The sequence below is a fragment of the Dromiciops gliroides genome, chromosome X, assembly GCF_019393635.1.
Source record: "Dromiciops gliroides isolate mDroGli1 chromosome X, mDroGli1.pri, whole genome shotgun sequence".
Taxonomy (NCBI): Eukaryota; Metazoa; Chordata; class Mammalia; order Microbiotheria; family Microbiotheriidae; genus Dromiciops; species Dromiciops gliroides.
Genome location: NC_057867.1, coordinates 43,024,204 through 43,044,158, shown reverse-complemented (window position 1 = coordinate 43,044,158; position 19,955 = coordinate 43,024,204). Strand labels below are relative to the sequence as shown.

The following is a 19,955-nucleotide window of genomic DNA, read 5'->3' as shown; positions in this document are numbered from 1 at the left end:
ATAATTGTTTTCTAGTTGTTCAAAATCAATGATGAAATGATAGAAAAGAACATCTCTTCTAAGCCTGAGTGAGCAGCAACATCATTTCTGTAGCTTGCTACATGGTCATTGATGTTGGGGTTCTAATGACAGAATGATGCAATCACATCATAGGAGGAGGAACTCTATCTATCCCGGTGTTTACCTGTTCATTGCCCTCCTAAAGATGCTGGGCTATAATGGCTGAGTTGTGTTGCTTAAAATCATGTGGCGGTATTGAATTTTTCTGCTTCATTCATTTCCCACATAAGTTTGTTATGAAAACAGGTACCCTAATGGAATTTTCGGTAATTGAAAATTTGTAATGCCAGAATCTTGTAAAACATTCACATGTTGAAAAGTCCCCCATTTCTTTTCCTCTAAAAGCTTTCCTATTAGCATGGCCATGAAAACACCTCACGACTTAAAGACTTTGACCATAGTGTATTATGGAGTTATTGTGTATTTAACTATAAGTCCTAGAGATAAAATGCCTGACTAGGTCATTTCAGGCTGTCTTCCTTTCATGCAGCATTTAGGAAGATAGGACATTGTTAGATGTTGGACAAAAATTTCTTGCCCATTAGACTATATGTAATGATAATGATAATAATGAAAACTGACATGAACACAAGAAGAAACAGGTATATCAACGGATGCAAAAATTATCTTGATCCTTTGAGCTATTCTTAAACTCATATATTTCAGTCCTTCTTTCTGGTAGTTTTGAGGTTTACAAAGCTCCTTATGAATATTATCTCATTTCACCCTCACAACAACCCTAAGAAATAAATGAAGTTATTATCCCCATTTTACAAATGAGGAAACTGAGACTGAGAAACGTTAATTGATTTGTCCTGGGTCAAACAGTTGCCTTAGATAGGTAGGATTCAAACTCAGGTCTTCCAACTTGTCTTTTTGTTTTGTTTTGTTTTGGTTTTGGTGGGGCAATGAGGGCTAAGTGACTTGCCCAGGGTCACACACCTAGTAAGTGTCAAGTGTCTGAGGCCATATTTGAACTCAGGTACTCCTGAATCCAGGGCCAGTGCTTTATGCACTGTGCCACCTAGCTGCCCCCAACCTATCTTTCTAGCCAGATTTCCCTTTGCTTCCCCTCACAGGCTGCCTCCATTGCTTAGAATACTCTCCCTTCTCACCTCCACCTCATAGAATCAATCTCTTGCTTCCTTCAAAGCACGACTTTTTATAACCTCTCAGAAGAGATAGTTCCTAATCTCCCCATGTGCTTGTTAAATTGGCCTATCAGCCCTGTCCCCTCCATTACTTCCAGTTTACACAGAATATATTTTGCATATACTTATCTATGTAAATGTTCTTTCCTCCAACAGAATGTCATAGGGGCCTTCTTTGAAGGCCATTTCATTTTTATCTTTGTATAATCAGCATCTAGCATAGTATTTGGTACCTATTAGGCATTCAATAAATGCTTGTTGAATTAAATTGAATTGAATAACTGACTCCAGTTCTAGTGTTTGACACATGATTTTATGTTGCCTTTCTCACTGTGAGTGGCTTTTCACAACTACTACCACATTCATCACCTTCATTTTTCTCTCCCCTTTAGTCTTTCTCAATTATACCAACACTCTTTTTTTTTACCAGAGTGTAAGTTTCTTGAGGGCAGGGACTATTTCTTTTCTGTCAGTACATCCCTAGCACATAGGTGACACATGATCCGTGCTTGTTTAATTGAATTATGCCTATCTTTCTTTTTCTTTGAGTCCTTCCTTCCTGCCTATGAGGAAGGTCTGCCAGTAGCACTGGTAACAGGCACTTAATTCTGAAGAGGTTGCTGACTCCTCTCTCAGCAGAAGGCCCAAAGGCTCTGTTAGAATGAGGTTCCCAGAGGCTGCCCTCATATCTTACTGCATCCCTCTGGGGTGTTAACATTTAAATATTTATATGGGAGAAAGTTTGCCAAGTTCATAATAAGCACAAGGAAAATAAATTCATTATGCTTAGGGTGATTACTTTTTACCACAAAGTCTTCTACAGGGCAGCTGTTTATTTTCAGTGTTCATTTTCTTGGATCATTCAGGTAGACAGATGTTCTTTTAGGGCATTTCTGTTCATTTAAGTAACTCCTTTGAATTGTAAATCTACCACCACATTTACTTCTAAAAATTCAGCCTGGAGCTCACAATTCTATCATCAGAAAAATCTTTAGATTAGTAATTCAAAAAAAAAAAAACAACTCCATGTTCTAGGTATTTTAAACACATACAAAGACTGTGCATCATAAATTACCTTAATTCATCAGAACTTCAGTAAAACAAGATACTTTTTTATGTAACTACAGAATGTCTTCATAATTCCTGGACAAGATAAAATATTGCAGTGGGCATATCGTCATAAAATTATACAAGTGTGCTTCACTTTATGCAATTGGTATATTCCTGCCAATGTGGGTGTGGTTAAGCATATAAATTCCAAACCTTCTGCCACACAAATTTAAAACACAGTGGTTGAGTGAGTTTCTTAGGCTGTGTCTATGCGATATTAAAACATCTGGCCAATTCAGTGAGGGAAAAATCCGTTCAATTGGTTGTTTAACATCTTGTAGCTGAAATAGCTGGTTGACAGTCTATATCTTTTAATTTTCAATTAGTTATGTTGATTTTATATAGCCATAGCCTTAAAGACAACCAACAATAGGTTCAAGTTAGATCAACAAGGGGTTATGGAAATGTGTTCTTTTGGGATTCAATTGAACAGTTAATTTCCTTTTTAAAGAGGTTTTTACTATGCCCTAAGGGTTATAGGACTGTGCATACCCTTGGACCCAGCAATACCACTATTAGGTCTGTATTCCAAAGAGATCATAAGAAGGGGCAAAACATTTTTTGCAGCTCTCTTTGTGGTGGCAAAGAATTGGAAATCGAGGGGATGCCCATCAATTGGGGAATTGCTGAACAAGTTGTGGTATATGAATGTAATGGAATCCTATTGTGCTATAAGAAATGATGAGCAAGCAGGTTTCAGAAAAACCTGGAAAGACTTAAGTGGACTGATGCTGATACAGTAACAGCAACATTGTCTAACGATCAACTGAGATAGACTTAGCTCTCCTCAGCTATACAGTGATCCAAGACAATTCTGCATCAGTCCATACAAATCTTCTTCTTTTTTGAGATGATAAGATTAATCTTTGATTGTGATATAATATTCAGTTATGTTTGTAAACCAGTTTGTTCAGACATTGGTAAATCAATAGGCATCCACTTTGTTTCCAGTTTTTAGCTACCACAAAAAGTATAGTTGTCAGTATTTTCTTATATATGAAACCTTTCTTTCTTGCTTTGACCTCCTTAGCTCCCAATTGTTGAATCACTAGGTTAGGCCAATCTATTTTTACTAATTTTCCCCCAGAAAACCAAAAACAAAGTTATTTTGGATAAGTCTAAGAGACTTCATGTTTGGGTAAGAAAATAAAAGCAGTGCAAGAAATTTCAGTGTTTTTTTTTTCTTCTGAGATGACACATTTTTAATATGCAGGGTGCCTGATCCAACTAGTGATCAACATATATTTTTGGAAAAAAAATAATCCAAATAATATACTTCAAAAGGAAAAATCATGAACACTCAACTCATTTGGTTAGAACAGGATGCTAATGAAGGCTCTACCCAACAGGTGATGGCAGTTTACACAACATAGAATAGCCATCTAGACCTATAGTCTGCTCAATTCCCAATTTCAGATCTTGGCCTACTACTTATTTTCTATGCTTAAGACTGTATGGGAGTGGATGAGTTGTTACTACTACTTACACTGCAACTTTGTCTTCTCTTATTTCTGGAGTGAATCTATTTATTCCAACATTTTGTAAACATCACTGATATCTCAACAAAAGAAACATAATTGTTCACAATAATGGTGCATCATTATTAATGATATTGGTTGATAGTTACCATTGCTACTCCATGTTTTGAGTTTCAGTATCTTATATATATTTTTTTTTTAGTGAGGCAATTGGGGTTAAGTGACTTGCCCAGGGTCACACAGCTAGTAAGTGTTAAGTGTCTGAGGCCGGATTTGAACTCAGGTACTCCTGACTCCAGGGCTGGTGCTCTATCCACTGCGCCACCTAGCTGCCCCCATTATCTTATATTCTTAAAATGAGTTTCATAGAGTGCCTTCTCTCTGCTACTGAGGGGAGGAAATTTAGCATAAGTTATTTGGCTCATAAAACATTTGCTAAAATTCATTGTAAATCCACATGGTCCCAATTTCCCCCTCCCCCTCCCATCCTCCTCCTCACTGACAATTCATCTATGTCTTGTTCAGCTTTTTCTTAGGTTACATTGTTTGAAGTCTCTGTTGTTTCTTTTATTGGTTTGGCTAATTTATATTTTTTTGTAAATAATCATCAACTTCCTTTGAATTCTCAGTTTTGAGACCATGATAGTTTACAATATTTCCTTTCTGTTGTGATTTCACCTTGTTCATTTAAAAAAATGTTGACTTGCTTTTCCTCATCCTTTTGTGTTAACTAATAGTTTTGTTTTCTGAGCCTTTAAAAGAAGAGTTCTTAATTTTGTTTATTATTTCAATACTCTTTATTTTAATGTTTCTTAATTTCCATAATTTTCCTAATTTTTTTCTTTTGTACTTGAGTTAGACTGGCTAATTTGTTGGAGTCTTTTTAATTGCATGCTCAGTTCATTGATCCTTTTTTTTCTATTTCATCAAAATGCATCTTTAGAGATACATTTCCTGTGAACATGGCTTTTAAAAAAATTTTGTTAATTGCATGCTCACTCTATTGATCCACTCTTTTTCTATTTTCTATAAGTTTTATAAATATATACAAGTTGTAAATTCATATAAGTGTAAATAAGAGATGAATTTTCTAAATAATTATTTTACCTGCATACTTTAATTATTGATGTTGTCTTACTTATAATTATCTTTAGGATAATCGCTTATTTTTTCTATGATTAGTTCTGTTATTTAGTCATTTTTTTCCAGGATGCCATTATCTAATCTCCATTTAGGTTTATATTTTTCCTTATATTTCCTTTACTCATTACTATGTTTTTCATAGTTTTGTGCTCTAGAAAGTATTTGTGCATTATTTCTTCTTTTACTTATTTATTATTTATTTATGCCCTTGTACATGATAAATCTTTGCAAAGATAGTATGTTACTGAGTAATACATCTTTTAAAAACATATTCAGAATTCAACATTGTTCAGTCAAATCTCAAATTTCCAACAGTGTTTTCAGCTCTTTATTTTCCTTTGTTTTCATGTTGAATTTATTCAGTTCTGAGAAAAGAATATTAAATCTTTGTAGTTATTATGCTGCTAAAATGTTTTATTTTGTTTAATTTTTACATATTGAAAGGTAGCATATTATAATGGATAGTATATTATAATAGTAGTATATTATAATGGATAAGAATTCTGGACTTAGAAGTCAGGAATACTTGGTTTCAAATACTGCTTCAGAGACTTACTAGTTGTGTGATCCTGGGCAAGCAAGACACTGAACCCCTCTTCTCTATTCCTCACTTTCTTTGTCCATAAAGTAAGGGAGCTATCTCAGTGGCCTTTAAGCTTCCTTCCAACCCAAAAGTTATGATTCTCTGAACTTATTTTGTTCATATATGTTCAATATTATGTTTCTTTTTCACTGTTGGTAGTACCTTTTAAGCATAATAGAAGTTCCTTATATTTATTTTTGTCTCCCTTGGCATTAACTATTTTACTCTAATTTACTTGAAATAATTGAATGCCACTCCTATTTTTCTGAAGGTGTCCAATGCGTAAGAGATTGTTTCATCCCTTCATTTTTACTCTGTAAGTCTCTGTATGTCTTAAATGTGTTTCCTATATGTAGAAAATTTGTTCCTTAATATGCATTCCTTCTTTCTTTTTATACTTACTGGGAAATTTGATGCTTTAAATATTTAAATATTTAAGGCTTTAAATGTTGAGTTTGTGTTTACTTGTTACAGGTATAGATGCTAGAAATAGATACCTCTATTCTAAGAAAATAGAATAAGATAGAGACAGACAGACATAGATAAACAGTGTTAAATATGTATATATCTATGCATGTATACATATATGTATTTCATTTCATTCAAATTAATATTTCAATGTACATATGTGTATATACACACATAAATATTAATTTACTTTTTCTACCTCCTCTCCTGCTTTTTTTCCCATTATCTTTTACTGTTCAGATGTTTTAAGGTTTTACAGCTTTCATTGCATTCTTGCAGTCTGTTGGACAATGCAAGTATTATTTTGCTAAAGAAGATCAAACTACACACAAAAGACTCTGCCACGCCAACATTCATAGGGATTTCTAGCCTTAACCACATGAAAATAGACACTTTATTTCTTATTCTTTCCTTGCTATCTGAAAATATTTAATTTGCTTCTGTTTGTTCAGTTTGTATGTTGAATATCCTGCTTGCCACTGGGGCCTTTTGAAGCAATAATTTAGATTCTTCCTTTTTACTGAGCATCCAATTATTTTCTTTGCTGCGTAGGCTTAGCCTTGGAGAACATATTGTTTCTGAGTGCCAACCAATATTCTTGGCTCTTTGGAATATCATATACCAATTATTTTTTCTTCACTTTCCTGTATACACTAGATTATGAACCCCTTGAAATCAGGGACTTAATTACTTCGATGTTTTTGCACCCATGGTGTATAGAAAGTAATGGACACTTAATAAATGATTGTTAAATGAATGGAAAAGATACACCTTATTAAAACACATGCTGTGCTCAGTCTGCCTCTACAATCACAAAACAGCTGTATTGAGTCAGAAAATCATCTTGCAGAGTAAAAGAACTCTTCCATACTTCTGGAGGACCAACTCTACCGCACAATCTGGACTTGTTATATCTTTAGACTTTTTGACCAAGTAAGTCCAGAGTTTGGTTTCCTAGATTCTTTAGAGGAAAATTACCCCAGGCTACGTAAAATAAATACTATTTCTCTCAGAAATGTGTGTTCATAGCAGTTTTCCTTGGAATGTGAAAGGTTTATTCCTTATTGCCTTTGTAATTTGCTCTTTAATATTGTGGTTCTTCATTTTGACTTTGATGTTTCTTCATGAATTAACCTTAAGGTTTCATTTTCCTGATATTCTTTGGATTTACTTGAGGTGGACTTTTCTGTCTATTTACAGTATCTCTGAAAAGTTATTTTTCCATATTTTTTGAATATGGTATTTAGTCTTCTGTTTAGTTTAATGTTTATAGAATAAGTATAGTTTTAAAATTATCTCTTCTCAACTTATCTTTAGGGTCTGTATTTTTTGTAGAGTTTTCATGTTCTTTCATTCTCATGTTAGATATGTTGAATTTTAATTTTTATTCCATTTTTTCTTTTTGCATTTTCACTCAGTCTTTTAAAAATATTTTTATAGACTACTGTTATGGGGAGTATATCTTTCTAAATACTTTATCTCTTATTTGATAATTATTTTTTACTTAAGAGTTCTAATTTCAGCCCTTGGCTGAAGCTCAGAAACACAATCCTGAATTGGAAAAGAGGAACCCGAAGAACATAATTACTGCAGGACCACGTCAGGGTCACCAAAATTGTTGCAAAAATTTCTAAGTCTGATGAAGAAAATAAACAGCAAAGTCTCCAAACTGAAAAAAATAGGTTTATTGAGAGAGGGCCTATCTCACAATAAAGCCGGTCTCAGGCAGGGGTAGGACCTGAAAGACCCTGTGCTTGGGGCTTAAGAGGGTTTTATACCCCTAAAGGGCTTAAATGCTTATATACCATGCTAATTTCAGAAAAACTCTTATCAATTTACAATCCATAGGTTGATCATCCAGATTTATTAATCAACTTGCTTGCTATTTATATTATCTGACCAACTTGCTAACTGCTTGTATTATCATAATCTGCCAACTGGAATTGTTGAACACCTAATACTGTGATGGAAAGGATGATGGCTAGAAGCTACAGATAATGGCTAGAGATGGTTTCTAGCAAGACTTGATGAACATATAGCATTGCTAATCATATGGCATTGGAATTAGCTCTACTGGTATCTGTCTAACCTAATCCATTATTATTGAATTAATCTACTAATAAAATAAAATATCTAGATATATTAAATCACAAAAAAGAGTTCTAATTTCTTTCCTTATATATTTGATCATTTCTTTAAATTATTTAATAGCTTTTGTGAGTCATTCCTGACCATAGTTATAATAGGAAATCAAACAAATTGTGGCAATAACTTCACCTCCCTTAGAGGATTAATTTTTGGTTAATTATCCTTTTCTGCATAGTACTTGTCCATTGAGATAACTTCTCCAAATATTTCTTCATTTCTCCTCCCCAGTTAACCTCATTTTGCCTCTCTTAATCAATATACTGATTTTTCTGTGATCTCCTTACTATAAATGTGTCTAACTGACTCTTCCTTCTGAGGGCCCAGAATGTTTTGCCTGTTCTTTTAGACCACCAGAATTGGGTGTGGTTTGTGTCCTGCAAAAGGTGAAGTTGATCACCTGGGCCATGACTTTAGGGAAACAGTGTTGGGCTTATTCTCCAGCTCTATTATTTTGTTAGCTCCATTCTTCTAGGGTCTTTCCCACTCTTTATTATTTCGGTTGACCCTAGGGGCCTGGACATGAAGGGGTTAAGGAAGGATTCTTCTAGACATTGTTGTAGCAGTGGTCTGAGAAGCTTATGCAATTAGATATCTCCTCCACCTTTTACTCCTGCTACTTCACTTTTTCACTCTTGTGTTATATTAAATAACTTCTAAGCGTCACTATGCTTTTAGTCTTCTCTTTTCTCCATAATCTTTCTCACTTAAGCTTCACACTCCATCAACACCGCTCCCCTTTCCCCCAGAGGCTGGCGCTTGGTCTAAGGCAGGTGCCTCAACCAGAACTGAGATCAATATCCTCTCTGAGACATTACCAAGAATATAACTCAAGTAGTCAGTACTTAAAGCAGCAGTGTCTTCAAAGGACACAGCCCACTCTGGACTAGAAAACCTAAGGGTTATGACTTTGGAGGCTAAGAACTGAAGTGCCAAGAGATAGGGGGTTTCTGGTGGCCCTTGAAGTGGCATTTACTATTAGACGGTGAGCACAGATATTTATGCTTATAGCTAGCTACAGCAGCTTCCAGAGCTACCCGGCTACCCTGAATCTGTCCAGTGGTAGATATACGGAGGTTTAGTAAGGGGAGGTGGGGAGTTAGGCTTAACTTATTTTTTTCCTTATAAAAATACCTCACAACATTTTTTTCAATTTTCCTTTTATTATCCTTGTCGAAATTGCTACATTTTTTTGCCCTTTGACTTGTTTATTTCACTTGGAGGAAAACACTTGATCCACAGTTACCACTTACTCTTCTCCCTTTTCAGGATTCTTCCTATTTAATTCTAATGAGGTATTTTATTTATTTATCTATCAATTAAGAACAGATTCCCTACTTAATGTGGTATATGGATAAGATAAAAATGAATACACATCCTCAACATATCAAGGTCACTTGATAAACAAATTAGAAGTGACTGAGGTTATATGCTTTTCACAATTAAGGATAGATGGAGAAGGCTTAACCAAACAGGGCATAGAGGAGATGATAAAAGATAAAATAGACAATTTTGAAAGCACAAAATTGAAAAAGTTTTAAACAAATAAAATCATATTAAAAAAGAAACATGGTAAGAGGAAATACAAATTGAAATCATTTTGAGGTTTTACCCTATACTCTGAAAATTGTCAGAAATGACCAAAATTATGTAAGGGTTGTGGGAGATCTCCACTGTTGGTGGAGATGCATCTATTCTGGACATCAATTTGGCATTACTGAAATTTTAAAATTGCAGTATATTGTCTGTGTTCCCTTGACCCCATGATCTCCTACTTGGCATATACCCCATTAGGAATCAAAGATGGAAACAAGGGTCTAATATATACCAAAATATTTACAGCAGTATTCTGTGATAGCAAGGAGTTAAAAAGAAAAAAAGTGCTCATAATTTGGGAAATGACTTTTTTTTTAAAAAAGCCATAATAAACCTCACACCTATCAGATCGGCTAATGTGACAAAAAAAGAAAATGATAAATGTTGGAAAGCACGTGGGAAAATTGGGACACTGATGCACTGCTGGTGGAGTTGTGAACTGATCCAACCATTCTGGAGAGCAATTTGGAGCTTTGCGCAGAGGGCAGTTAAACTGTGCAAACCCTTTGATCCAGCAATATCACTACTGGGTCTGTATCCCAAAGAGAGCATAAAAAGTGTAAAGGACCTACATGTACAAAAATGTTTATAGCAGCCCTTTTTCTGGTGGCAAAATATTGGAAATTGAGGTGATGCCCCTCAATTGGGGAATGGCTAAACAAGCTGTGGTATATGAATATAATGGAATACTATTGTGTAATAAGAAATGATGAACAGGCAGATTTCAGAAAAATGTGGAAAGACTTGTAGAAACTGATTTAGAGTGAGATGAACAGAACCAGGAAAACATTGTAGACAGTATCAGCAATATTTTCTAATGATCAACTGTGAATGACTCAGATTTTCTCAGCTACACAATGATCCAAGACAAGTCCGAAGGAGTCACAAAGGAAAATGCTATCCACATTCAGATAAAGAACTGATGGGCTCTGAATACAGATTGAAGCATATTTTTTCACTATATTATTTTTTTCCTTCTGATCTATTTCTTTCGCAACTGTGACTAATATGGAAATATGTTTCACATGATAGCACATGTATAACATATATCCCATTTTCAGAAGAGGGGAAGGAGGGAGGGAGAAAAATTTGGAACTTAAAATCTTGTAAAATTGAATGCTCAAATTATCTTGACATGTAATTGGCAAAAAATACTATTAAATATTTATTCAGATAAATATTGGGGGATTTTATGAAGTGGTAGAGACTAAAATAGGTAGAGCCAATAGAACAGTGTGAACAATAAGTATAATGACTAAAATGAACAGATGATTTAAAGGAAACTGAAATGTGAGTAACCAAAAAACCACCGAAGAACAGGTGGTAAAGATGATGAAACCAATCTTCCCTCTTCATAGCAGAGAAGCGAGGGACAACTAGGAAAGGATCTTGAATACACTGTCAAATGTTATAATATTGTTGTTTTCTTGGTCACAAGTGAAGGGTGATAGAAAGAACGAAGTAAAGAAGGGAGGAAGGAAGAGAGGGAAGAAGCAAAGAAGGAAAGAAAAAAGAAAACAAGTATTTATTAAATTGTTTCTAGGTACCAATCACTAGGCAAATATATTTTTAAAAAAATTTTTTAATTTATTTAGGGGCAGCTAGGTGGCGCAGTGGGTAAAGCACTGGCCCTGGAGTCAGGAGGACCTGAGTTCAAATCCAGCCTCAGACACTTGACACTTACTAGCTGTGTGACCCTGGGCAAGTCACTTAACCCCAAATGCCTCACCAACCCCTCCCCCCAAAACCCAAAAAACCCCAAAATTTATTTATTAAAATTCATTTAAAAATTCGAATTACAAATTCTCTCCCCTCTTCATACTCTCCCCCACCCATTGAGAAGGTGAGCAGTATTTCATCAGTTCTCTCCCTGGAGGAGGATAACATTTTTCATCAGGGATCCTTAAGAATTATCTTTAATCATTGTATTGACCAGAGTAGCTAAGTTTTTCACAGTTGATCATCATTATAATATTGCTGTTATTGTGTACAATGGTCTCTTGGTTCTGCTCACTTCATTGTATTAGTTTACATAAGTCTTCTCAGATTTTTCTGAAACCATCCCCTTTATCATTTTTTTTATAGCAGAATATATCAACAGAATCATAAACCAAAACTTGTTCAGGTATTAGCCAAATAATGGGCATTCCCTTTATTTCCAATTCTTTGCCACCTCAAAAAAGAGGTGCTATAAAATTTTTGTACATATAGGGTCATTTTCCCTTTCCTTTGATTTCTTTGGGATGCAGACCTAGTAATAGTATTACTGGGTCAAAGGGTATACACAATCTGATACCCTTTTGGGAATGTTCCAAATTGTTCTCCAGAATGATTGGGCCAGTTCCCAACTTTACCAACAATGCATTAGTGTCCCTATTTTTCCACACACCCTCTCACATTTATAATTTTCCTTTTCAGTCATGTTAAACGATCAGATGAAGTTGAGGTGGTACCTCAGAGTTGTCCTTATTTGCATTTCTCTAATCAGTAGTGATTTAGAACATTTTATATGCTTATTGATTATGCTAATCATTTTTACTAATATTGTCTCATTTGATCCTCACAAAAACCCTAGGGGGTATATGTTATTATTAACCCCCATTTTGCAGTTGAAGAAAATGAGGCTGACAGAAGTGACTTGACCAGGATAACAGAGATAATAGATGCCTGAGCCTGTATTTGAATTCAGATCTTCCTGTTACCAGGCCTAGCACTTTATTCACAGTTCTACTTAGTTGCCTAGAAAACAATTGAAATAATTTTGACATAAAGACAATTATGTTTTTAAAAATAATGTGGCTCCTGTATCATATAAATAACAGAGCAGTGGTTGCCAACCCATTGCCATAGATACCTTAAGGATCATGGAATTTTTGCAAGGGCTATGCAAGTCTATATAGGATTACATAAATAAGTATACTTTTTCCTTCTGTCAGTGAACTCAATAATATGTCACCCCTCTATGTAGGAATATTTTTGAAAGATATGTGCATTCTTTTGTGATTAAGGATATAAAATTCAGCTAAGTATGTTACTGAATTTATAGTAGCTTTTGTCATGTATTTTCTCAATCATTGAATCCTAATAGTACAAATGCTTCCATGTGGCACTGTCTTTGGAAGTTTGGTGGTATATCAGAAGTGGAAGCTTATACTTGAAAAGTTTATGAACCACTAGGATAGACTATATTTTCTCATTCTTTGGTTAGAAACCAGTGGAGAACACTTACCTCCAAGCAACCAGAAAGTCTAATGTTTACTGAAGTAAGACATATGAGGAAAAATGCATCTTTAGGGAATTTTAAAGATGCTTGATGAATATGTGTTTGCTTACAACATTTTTCTCATTTGGAAAAATGCTTGATTCAGAACACTCAATTCCATCAAAAAGCTATGCATATTTAATAGCAGCTCTCTGTGTGGTGGCAAAGAATTGGAAATCGAGGGGATGCCCAACAATTGGGGAATGACTGAACAAGTTGTGGTATATGAATGGAATGGAATACTGTTGTGCTATAGGAAATGACGAGAAGTCAGATTTCAGAAAAACCTGGAAAGACTTAAGTGGACTGATGCTGAGTGAAGTAAGCAGAGCCAGGATTACATTGTACACAGTAACAGCTACACTGTGTGATGATCAACTGTAATAGACTTAGCTCTTTTCAGCAAGACAATTTCAAAGGACTTATGATAGTAAATGCTCTCTACATCCTGAAAAAAGAACGGTGGAATCTGAATGAAAATTGAACCATACTGTTTATACTTTTTGGTTGGTGTTTTTTTTTTTTCTTTTTTGAGGTAGAAAACTGTTCTGATTCTTCATTCACAACATGACTAATGTGGAAATATGTTTAATTTGATTTTACATATATAACCTATATCACTGTAAGCTTTTATTTTATGTGCTAATGGAAGGATAATTTAGAAAGGAATGATTAAAGTGGTAGATCCAGGATGGAGGAGAAAAGGCAGCGGCTCACCTGAGCTCTCCCAAATTCTTTTCCAAACAACTTTAAATAATGCCTGAAAATGAATTCTGGAGCAGCAGAAATCACTAAAGAATTGGCCAAATGGAAATATGTATATGTATGTATGTGTGTATGTAAATGTATGTATATGTATATATGTATATACACATATATTCACTGAAGAGAAGAATGCCTTAAAAGGCAGAACTGAATACATGGAAAAAAGATGTACAAAAATTCTCTGAAAAAAGAACTCCTTAAAAAGTAAAATTGTACAAATGGAAAAGGGGGTGAGCTCTTGATCAATGAAGAAAATAATTCCTTAAAAATTAGAATTGGGGGGCAGCTAGGTGGCACAGTGTATAGAGCACCGGCCCTGGATTCAGGAGGACCTGAGTTCAAATCTGGATTCAGACACTTAACACTTACTAGCTGTGTGACCCTAGGCAAGTCACTTAACCCCAATTGCTTCACCAAAAAAAAAATTAGAATTGGGCAACCAGAAGCCAATCACTCCATAAGATATAAGGAAACAATAAGACAAAATTTAAAAATGGAAAAATAGGAGAAAATGTGAAATACCTCATTGTAAAAACAACTGATCCGTAAAATAGATGGAGGAAAAATAATTTTAAAATTATTGGACTACTTGAAAGCCATGATAAAAAAGAGTAGATATCATCTTTCAAGAAAAATTTAAAAACCTGCTCTGATATTATAGAAATGATAAAATAAAAATGGAAAGAATCCACCAATCACCTCTTGAAAGAGATCCCCCCCAAAAAAGAAAAAAAAAAGAGAAAGAGATCCCCAAGTCAGAACTAAAAGGAATATTATGGCCAAATTCCAGTTCTCCCAGGTCAAGGAGAAACTGTTGCAAGTAGCCAGAAAGAAACAACTAAATATTATCGATCCATGGCATAATAACACAAAATTTAGCAGCTTCTAAATTAAAGGGTTAGAGGGCTTGGAATATGATATTCTGAAGGGTAGATGAGCTAGAATTACAAGCAAGAATCACCTATCCAGCAAAACTAAGTGTAATCATTCAGGGGAAAATGGATATTCAGTGAAATAAAGGACTTTCAAACAATCCTGATGAAAAGACCAGAGCTGAATAGAAAATTTGACTTTCAGTTTCAAGACTCAAGAGAAGCATAAAAAGGTAAGTCATAAAGGGAAACCATAAGGGATTCAATTAGGTTAAACTGATTACATTCATACATGGGATGATAACTTGTAACTTGTAAAATGTTTTCTTCTTATTAAGGCAGTTAGAAGGAGTGTATTCCACTCATAGAGGTGTGAGTTGAATATGATGGGATGATATCCAAAAAAATTTAAATTAAGGGGTGAGAAAGAGGAATGAACTTGGAGAAGGGGAAAGGTAGAAGTAAAATGGTGTAAATTATATCACATAAAAGAGGCATGAAAGAAACTTTCCCAGTGTAGGGAATGGTGGAGGTTATGGGGAACACTTGAACCTCACTTTCATTAGAATTGGAGGGTATAATTTATGTACTCATTTGTTTATAGAAATCTTTTACCCTACAGAAAAGTAGGAGAGGAAGGAGATAAGAATTGGGGGGCGTGTTGATAGAAGAGAGGGCAGATTGGGGGAAGTGATAATCATAAGTAAATTACTTTTGAACATGGACAGGGTGAAAGAAGAAAAAGAGTAGAATAAATGGATGGGAATAGAACAGAGTGAGATATACAGTAACCATTACTATGAAAAAATGTTTATAGGAAGTTTCTCTGATAAAGACCTCATTTCTTAAATATATAGAGATTGAGTCAAATTTATAATAATTGATAAATGGTCGAAGGCTACAAACAGGTACTTTTCAGATTAAGTAAGCAAAGCTATCTACTGTAACATGAAAAACTGCTCTAAATTGTTATTGATTAGAGAAATGCAAATTTAAACAGCTCTTAGGTACTTCCCTATACCTGTCAGATTGCCTAATATGACAGAAAAGGAAAATGAAAAAAGTTTGAAGATATATGGGAAAATTGAGATACTAATGCATTGTTGGTGGTGTTGTGAAGTGATCCCACCATTCTGGAGAGCAGTTTGGAACCATATCTAAAGAGCTATAAAATAGTATATACCCTTTGTGACCCAACAATACCAAATAGATAAAAAACAAAATGAAAAGGACCTATATGTACAAAATATTTATAGCAGCTCTTTTAGTGGTGGCAAAGAATTGGAAATTGAGAGACTGTTCATCAATTGTGGAATGGCTAAACAAGTTGTAGGACATAATTACGATGGAATACTATCATACTATAAGCAATGATGAGCAGGATGCTCTCAGAAAAACATCATGAAAAGACTTGTATGATCTGATGTAAAGTGAAGTGAGCAGAACCAAGAGAACATTGTACACAACAAGAGGATTGTACAATGATCAACTGTGAATTTCTAAGCTATTCTCAGCAATACTATGATTCAAGATAATTCCAAAGGACTTGACAATGAAAATGAGTCTGAATGCTGACTGAAGCAGACTTTTCAGTGAAAATGAGTCTGAATGCTGACTGAAGCAGACTTTTTCAACTTTATTTTTCTTGGGTTTTTTTGGGTCTGTGTTTTCTTTGACAACATGACTAATATGGAAATATATTTTGTGTGACTGTATATGTATAACCAACATAAAATTCCTTTCTTTCTCAATGAGGGAAAAAGGATTTGCAAGTCAGAATTTTTTTAATAGCATTAATTTTTTACATGTAATTGGAAAAATAAAAATATTAAATTAATTCATTAAAAAGGAAAAAAGGAAAGCTCAATTCCATTTTTGAAAAACCAGTTCTTTTTTCTTTTTCTTTTTTGGGTGGTGGGTAGACATACACTAAGCTTTGGGTAATACACACTATCCATTCTGCAATTAAATTTCAGTCTTCTCTTCCAACTGCTTTTTGAGAAACTGCTGATGCAAAATATATGATTTGTCTTACCATGTTTTTCTTGCTATTCTTGCTTTATATATGATAGATGTGCTAATAAATAGGGAAATTGCCAGAATGCAGGGAGTGAGAAATAGAAAGAGGAGGAAGGAATTATGACAAAAAAAGAGGTCTTGGAATGGCTTTTTAAATTATTATTTGAATCAGTATCATATAGTATATGTATACATATATATATATAAAGATATATCTGTGTATACACTCATAATACATATTGTATATTTGAATATTTATATATATATATACACACATACATACACATACTTGTGTGTCTATATGTATCTACATGTGTGTATGTATATACACATGTATCTATATCTCTGTATATTTCTATGTCTGTGTCTATACCTATACCTTTACCTATACCTATATCTACTCATATTTGTATACCTATTACAATAGCTATCCTTATATAGATATATATATATATCCATACCTAGTGGTGTGGATGTGTATATTCTGTAGTTGATTCTGCCAGATAATACAAAGATCTAGTTCTCAAGGGTAATCTATTTCACAAGTTTTCATCAAATATATTCATGTAGGTGCTGATAAATATTAAGTTGCTTTATTGTCCGTGATAATAATGTTGACTTTGCTTTATAGTTCATTCTTTAAGTATTCTAAAGAAATAAAACCTGGTAATATTTCTAGTATCATAAAGGTTGAAGAGCAAAGGATATAGTAAAACTAGCCCAGATATTCTCTTTTTAGATATGCTCTTCATGTGGCCACAAAACAGTTTCTTCCTCTACTCCCCAACACGTACCTCCAGATGCAAAGGCTGGTGAAATCTTTGTTTTTTCCAGGCAACAGATGCTCTCTTGGGCTTATTTGCTCTTGTTCTACTGGCCTTAGTTTCTGCTTGTTCACAGATCACCTCAACCCTTTACAGGAGTGAAAGAGAAAAAAAATTGAATTAGTAAAAGTGTGGAATTAGACACAGCATGATACGGTGAATAGAAAACTAGTCTTGGAGTCAAGAAAGCTTGGATGTAATTCTACCTCTGACCCCATACTATGTGACTTTGATCAACTTACTTTAACCCCTTGGTGTTTTTTTTTTTATAATTTTCTAAGACTTTAGGTGTAGAGAAGGTCCTGACCTAGATTAGAGGAGGGAATTTCATTACCTTGGAGTTTTTAATAAAAATGAAATCACAGTGCCAGTCACATTCAGTATCCCTGTGCTAAAACCAAGGAAATTTATTAGGAGCAATCCTCCCAACGCCCATGGGCTATGAGCAGAACGTTATGAATCTCATTCATTCTTTGCCCCAGGGCCTGGTCATTGCTTCAAGGCCAATCTAGAAAAGTTGTAACCCTTTTAGAACCCTTTAGATCAATCACCATAGTAACTTTATTCCATGACATAGGAGGCAAAAATCTCTCCAAATTACTGCTTCTGCTTTTTGTTAAGTTACCAAACTAACAGACATTAACAAGCATGAATATCTCAAAGAACAGAAAAAGACGGTTGTATATGAAATTATGAATCTATTATCCATGATTATTTCTTTTTTAAAAGTATGTATTATTTTATGTTAAAAATGAGTACATATTTAGTTGAACATAGTGGTGCTAACATTACTTTCTTTGTCTTTAATCCACTTCTGAAATACTTCTTCTTATGTGTATACTTTTTAGCGATGTTTAATCGACTCTGTCATCATTTGTTTTTTCTTTCTCTCTCTCTCTCTTTCTTTCTTTCTTTTTTATTCCTTCCTTCCTCCCTCCCTCCCTCCCTCCCTCCCTCTCTTTCTTCTCTCTCTCTTTTTCATTTTTTTTTTGCTGATCACTGCCTCTCTTAGCACCACTGTTTTCTTCCCATCCCAAATTAAAACCTTCCCTTTTCACAAATAAGTGTAGTCAACCCTATCAGTTGAATGAATGATTATTGCTAGGCACTGGCTAATCATTGTATGTGCATATGAGATGGAGAATAATGTCTAAATGGAATTACTCCATTGACCAGTAATTTGTTTTGCCAAATATTAGGTGCCTACTCTGTTCAAGACAAGAGGAAATATGGCATAGGGGTTAGTTCTTCTGCAAGTCAGGACTACCTGGGCTCAAGTCCCTCTTCCGACATCTACTGGCTGTGTAATGCCGGTCTAGTCACTTAAGCTTTCATTGCTTCAGGAAACTTTCAAAGACTAACCCATGGCATGGTATAAAGAGTTTTCTTACCAGGAATCTTTTATACTAATGAATCCCAGGAGAGACACCCAGCCCCCTTTTCATTAGGTGACATAGTAGACACTGGGGATACAAAGAAAAGGGAGAATACCTTTTGCCCTCATAGTGTAGAATATTCCTGTGGTAGAAACACCCCCTATCCCCTTTTGGGTCCACAGACAACAGTGTAAACTAAAGCAGTAGACTTTGGTTTTTTGACTGATAGTAATTACTATTCACCTCGTCTGTTTGCAAGTAATTATCTATTTTTAATTAATGTGTCTCTGTAACATCACAGGCTTTACAGGTTTCATAAGTATGGACCAAATCCATGTTAACAAATTTATATGAGGCAGCTAGGTGATGCTGCAGTGGATAGAGTGATGAATGTGGGGTCGGGAAGACTCAGGCATTTACTTTCTGTATGACCCTAAACAAGTCATTTAACTTCTATCTCCCTCAGTTTCCCCAAATATAAAATGAGAATAATAATAGCACCTACCTTCTAGGGTCAATGTAAGGATAAAAATGAGATAATATTTGTAAAGCACTTAGCACAATGTCTGGCATATAGTAGGTATTATGTAAATGCTATTATTATTATTATTATTATTATTATTATTATTATTATTATTATAGTAACCCTTCTTTGTCTTTGTGGACAAAATGTGAATATATGCCAAGACTCATTTTAAGGCAGTAAAATTGGAATAATCCAAATATAAATGTAGCAAATTGGCAAAATGGTACATTACTTTCATTGCTAATAACATCATGATGTTTAAGTGGGTCATCAAACTGCAGAGCACTGTATTTATATGCTATGGGAAAATACCTGGATGCAGACATTATGCTTTTAAAGAGCCCAGAAGACATTTTTATTTGTTTCTTTGTTTGGTTTTAGGAAGCTTCTGTTCAGACTGGAGTTGTGATTTGGGGAGCTAGAGTACCGAAGTCAGTTTGAAAAAGCTACAGAAAATACCGCTAATTCAAATACTGGGTAAGTGTTGCATTGTTTGTTTGTTTTTTCCTTCTCTCCAAAGGAAAGGTGCTTTTCTTTTCTGGCTCTCCTTTCACAATTCTTTCTAAAAGGCTGAGGA

The 19,955-nt window shown here is 34.5% G+C and overlaps 1 long non-coding RNA gene across 1 annotated transcript in view; it reads left to right on the top strand.

Moving 5' to 3' along the window:
• LOC122733643 overlaps window positions 1-19,855 on the top strand; it is a 454,683-nt gene extending 434,828 nt beyond the window's left edge. The window contains exon 4 of the long non-coding RNA XR_006353937.1: window positions 19,760-19,855. This is a non-coding gene — a long non-coding RNA (uncharacterized LOC122733643). The remainder of the gene's footprint in view (window positions 1-19,759) is intronic.
• The last annotated feature ends 100 nt before the right edge of the window (window positions 19,856-19,955 follow it).